Source organism: Trichomycterus rosablanca, chromosome 13 (assembly GCF_030014385.1).
Source record: "Trichomycterus rosablanca isolate fTriRos1 chromosome 13, fTriRos1.hap1, whole genome shotgun sequence".
NCBI lineage: Eukaryota > Metazoa > Chordata > Actinopteri > Siluriformes > Trichomycteridae > Trichomycterus > Trichomycterus rosablanca.
In genome coordinates this window covers 26,692,827-26,698,826 of record NC_086000.1, presented here as the reverse complement: position 1 = coordinate 26,698,826, position 6,000 = coordinate 26,692,827, and positions in this window count along the sequence as shown.

Genomic DNA, 6,000 nt, shown 5'->3' with positions numbered 1-6,000 from the left:
TTTGGAAAAGCTTTTCTTTAAAGACATTCCTTGATTTGGCTACATTTATCCATCCATCCGTCTTCCGGTCCTTGCCTCTGATAAGCAACCCCAAAGCAGCATGCTGCCACAACCATGTTTCATCGATGCCACAGGTACTAGCTATAGTGCTTGTTGTTCAGCCCAGAGAATTTCATTTTCACCCCATCAGACCAAATAATCAATTCCTCATATTGTTTCATAGGCTAGCATGTCTTTTGCTTAACAGTGGCTTCCATCTCGCCACTCTGCCATAAAAGTCTGATTTGTGGAGAGCATTTCTGCAAAGGAGCTTTGAATTTCTTTTGGAGTGGTTGTGCCAAGCTTTATCCATTTAAAGATTATTAAAGCCCCTGTAGTCTAAGAAACTCTGAAAGCTTTAGATATTGTTGTTATATTTTGCCCTGGTCTAGTTTTAGGCTCACCTTAGTCAGGCCATTGTAATCCAAATGCCAGTCCCCAAGATTGAATCATTACTAGCAACCTCAGATTTTCTGGCACAACTTGCTGTTATCTCTTTAGTGGATCACGACTAGTACAAGTAGCAATCGTGTTTCTTTATTTAGCTTTAGGTTTGTGGTAATGTATCACAGTCACATACAATCACATAATAATAATGGCTATTAGAGCTTCCACCAAGCTCAGAGCCTAGAAACCAGGTGCTCTATTAAGGATTGCACTTGCAATACAATGACTCAACACAATGAGATTTTAGCAGTCCAGGAGATCCACATCACTTCCAGATGTTGTATTATAAGATTACTAAGCAGTGCCCCTCGGTATAGCTTGCTTGACTGTTAACAGGGTCACCTGTGTAATTCATGCCAGACCCGAATTTGGTGGTTACCGGATTACATTTGACCATACAGACATTTTTCTCTCAGCAAAGGTTAAAGGTTTAGTTTATCTTACCAACTACTTATTTTATTAACTGAAGGGAAATGGTTATTTCACTCCTACCACCAATGTGAAATAGTAATTGCCCCTACACTATATAACTTGTTTTTATAAATAAAAATAAATTAAACAAATAATTTTGCCACCTTTTGTATCCAAACACTTATAACAGTGCCAAACACAATAACTGGCTATCACGCTTTCACATCACTAGATAGAACTTTTAGTCTCTGCTCTTATTTAGGTCTGTTAGCATGAAATGCATATTCAGGGTCCTCTCTATCTGCCAATCAGGGTCCTTACACAACGTTTGAAGACCCCACCCACATAGTCTGGTCATCCCGCCCTAGCAGTACTGTGTCTGCTGCAGGCACTGCCAATTATGCCCGCTAGATGGCGCCCAGCCCAACGGTGGCAACGCCAAGTTTTGAACCAAAAAGTTCATAATCTCGGCGCCGGTGTTCTAGCGGAATATCCTGCTGCGCCACCTGGGTGAGAGGCAGGACTTTTTTATTTTATTTATTTATTTTTAAGCCATTCAGTGGTGGACTTGATCTTGTGCTTTGGATAATAGTCTTGTTGCATAACCCGTTTGTGCTTAATCAAGCCTGGATGTGTTTGTCGATTACATTTGGTCAATAAGTTCAAACTAAGAGGGGAACTATTTTTCTACACATCGTCAGTTGGTGTTGGATAGGTTTTTTTTACTGTAATAAATGCAATGGCATTTTTTTAAATAAATTTTTTTATTAATAAGTACTTTTTCACGTCACTGTTGCATTTTCATCAGTGTGAGAAAAGCTCCACAACCCTACATTTGAGAACTGGTTTTGATTTAAAAGTTATTTTCTTGTAAGAAATTTTATTTAGAGGACAATTCAAGATTTAGCCTTACCTGGGAATTGCTGCCATGAACCAACCCTAGACAAGAGCATGTGCAATAAGCAACATAATCTGAAAAAAAATTGTTTTACTGTATTATGCTAACAGTTTCAAAATAATATAATATGTATTACTTTGCTTTAACATCAGAACAAAGCCAATGGACCTCCTGCAGGAATTCGGGCCAGTATGCTTCTTTTTGGGTACACCACATATGCATAGTCCCACTTGTCGAATATAAAAAATGGATGGCTATTCTGACCACATCTCTTGATCCCCACATCTCTGTAGACCAATGACTGTGTTTTTGCCCACTATTTAACTTTTAAATGGTAATTTTCAGCCATAATTACAAATATATTATAATTAAAATAGATATTTTAATATATTCAAATGCTTATTTGGTACCTCTTGGCTGCTTCAGAACATAACTGCGTGGATTTGCTTACATTCATGCGCAAAGGCCTTAATGAGCTCAAGTGCAAAAAGGCCCAACTCACAGTCAGCTTTCCAATACAGTTGGATTGAGCTGAAGTCAGGACTAAACCAGTTCTCACTTACCAAAGTTTTTAGCCAGTTAAGCAATGTGTGTGACTTCTATCATCCCTGTCCCCATCTTTATCCATCTGTATATAAAATCAATGCATGGTAGGATGTTAACTGGTTCCATTTATTCAATTTGTCACCTATCTGCTAAATCAGCAGGACCAATATCTAACTAAACTAAAAGTGTGGCAACCCTGCCGACTACGAGTAGCCAACAAGACAGGAAGGCACAGAACTGAGGTTGAAGAGTCAGAGAAAGAGATAGTGAAAGAGACCAACATCTTAGAGTGAAGTGAAGCCCCACCAGTCTGTCATGTCCAAATTTACATGCCACTTTCACTCAAGCGCTTTCAAGAGCCAGCAGCAGTGGCGATTTAAGAAAAAGCCACCCCAACCCATCAGCCAGTCTTAAACATGACAAAGCTTACTAGCTGCCACTGCAGGAAAGCATTGATTTTTCCCTCCACCGCTCCATCAATCTAGCAGGGCAGAAAAGCAAAGTGGGGAGAGTGAAGGGACATGGTAGAGACAGACACTTGAAAATGTGATTTGTAACTCTTTACCAGTACCAAGCAGAGTTCTGCCAGTCATTCGGAGCAAAGCTGAAGGGGTGGTAGACATCTTTAGTGACTGTCCAGGCTACAAAATTAACCATGTGTTACCTAATGATCGACTCAAACTCGAACCTGGAGGCAATTTTAGAGGCACAAAATGTACTCTCAGTTTTTAACGAGGGAACTATTGAGCAGAACATTCAACAGGCAGCCTGTGGACCATATGAAGTCCTTGTCAATGATTCATGTAGCCTGCCAGTCACTTTTATTAAATGCACTTAACAATTTAAAGTTAACTGTGCATTTGGTGGATTCTCAGTCACAGGGATGGGAACCAGTGAAATTATTTAGGAAGTAGAATAAACAAGCAAAAACAACACTGCCTGTAGTGTACTAGCCACACTTTTTAGTAGTTTTGTACTAAATACTAGGTTGTATTAAGTGACGTAATACGCTTTGTGCCACAACTTAAGAAGATTCAACATAAAAAAAGTCTGTGCATTAACTCATACCATAGATACCTCATCATCAAGCTCAAATTGTTTGCTAGCAAGCTTGATATCCATATCAAATCTTTTACTCCATGTGTTTACCCAAATTATTAAAAATTAAATGTGTATTTTTTTAGAATAAATTCAACAGGGAAATTCAAACAAAAAAAATAGTTTTGTTGTTTTTGGATACACAGAAATGCACCAATGAGGTAATAACATTATTACCACTGACAGGTGAAGTGAATAACACTGATTATCTCTTCATCACGGCACATGTTAGTGGGTGGGATATATTAGGCAGAAAGTGAACATTTTATCCTCACAGCTGATGTTAGAAGCAGGAAAAATGGGCAAGTGTAAGGATTTGAGTGAGTTTGACAAGGGCCAAATTGTGATGGCTAGACGACTGGATCAGAGCATCTCCAAAACTGCAGCTCTTGTGGGGTGTTCCTGGTCTGCAGTGGTCAGTATCTATCAAAAGTGGTTCAAGGAAGGAACAGTGGTAAACCGGTGACAGGGTCATGGGTGGCCAGGCTGAAGGTGTGGTCCGATCCAACAGTCTAGTTAAAGGATCTGCTTGGTGCCAGATACCACAGCACACCTTCAGGGGTCTAGGGGAATCCATGCCTTGACGGGTCAGGGCTGTTTTGGCAGTAAAAGGGGGACCAACACAATATTAGAAAGGTGGTCATAATGTTATGCCTGATCTGTGTATATTGTAAGTAAGAAGTTAAAGCCAGACCTTATGGTTTTCCAACTTTGCCCACCTGCCAACAGAGTTATATAGCCTTGCAGTAAAGAATATACATCACAAGAATGAAATCTAAGCTTGATCTGTAGTGTATATACCAAAAGTATAAAGACACTTAAAGATTACATCAACATTTGCTGAACATCTCTTGAGCATCAATAAGGATTTGTTCCCTCTTGGCTGCTATAACACCCTCCACTAATTCACTAATCATAATTGCATGAATTTGCCTCCATTCAGGCACAAAAGCCTTAATGAGATCAAGCACTTTTGTAGTGCAAAATGGCACAACTCACAGTCAGCATTCCAATACATCCCAATTCCCAATCCCAAGTCAGGACTAAACAAGTTCTCAAACTTACCAAATTTTCTCCCCTAATCTAGTCGTATCCAATTACCCTGATTGTGTTACGCTTCACCTCTAATGATACAACCCTCCACTGCTGACTGAGGAGCTTCGCAACTGACACACGCCCCCTCCGACAAATGTGCAGTACCGACTGCCTCTTTTCACCTGTACAAGGTGAGTCTGTACATGGATCAGCCTTGTGCACGAAGAGCCACACCCTGATCAGCATTATTCCCCAACTCTGCGCAGGCGCCATCAATCAGCCAGCAGAGGTCGTAATTGCTCCAGTTATGAGGAACCCTGGTCCGGCTTGTCCCACCCTGTGAGCTACAGCCAATCGTTGTTCATGTAGCTGCCCAGTCCAGCTGGATGGCAAAGCTGAGATTCCATACAATGTATTCGAAATCCCAGCTCTGGTGTGCTAGCGTATTTTACCCCTGTGCCACCTCAGCGGCCCACTTACCAAATTTTTTATAAAACAGGAAATACAATTTTCTACCCTGTTGCAAAAAAAAATTATAGACACATTTGTTAACCTTACATTTTTATTTATTCCTTTAATTCATTTTAATTCTACATATATTTAATAACAAGTGCTGGATTTATGCTGAATATATGCATGCAATTTATCCAATAATATACATTTCATGTATGTATGGGCATGTCATTGTGCATTTAATACGGTAATAAACAGCTGCCCGAGATAACATGTACAGTATTTAGTCATTGTGTCGTAGGACATTCCACCTATAGAACAGATGCCTACTGTATATAATTAGATTATATTCCATCATCAATGCATAAAATAGAAACTCTGCACTATGTCATGTACCTATGTTGAGCTGTGAAATATATAACAGTAGCATTTTATTTGCAGACAGAAGTACAGACAGAGGTTTACTGTAAAGTAATGCTCTGAGAAACCTTAAATAGTATAAACTAATGCATGATCATAAAACACATACAATGTAATAATTACAGAGCACAGTGTTGTATACACTGCTGTCCAATGTATTTACATTCTTACAATCCCATAATTTGAAAGGGTATGCTTAATATCAGGCAGCCAGATATCAGATATCATGTCATGCAACATTGTTGTTTTAAAATGTATGATAGTGTCACTCTGGTTTACTCACACAAGTCCACAAGACATTCAGTCAGGTCAATTGGAGTTACTTACTTGCTCTAAGTGTGTGTGTGCTTGCTTTTCACCCAATAAATCGGACCGATAGTGACCATGACCAGGATAAAGCGGTGGTGAAGCAGACATTGAATGATTTAATAACAAAACATGAATCATAATTTACTCTAGAAAGTAAAGTAAAGTCTTTAAAGAAACAGAACTAGATCTTTATCTAGTTAATGCTGTCAGCAAGAAGCGTGAAGTCTTATGTTCAGCTGAGTCTTACCAAAAATCTGAAACATTTAGATATTAGAAAAGATCTAAAAAATTTTTTTTTTAAACTGGTGCTTAAATAAATCAATTAACTTTTGAGAACAGAGATC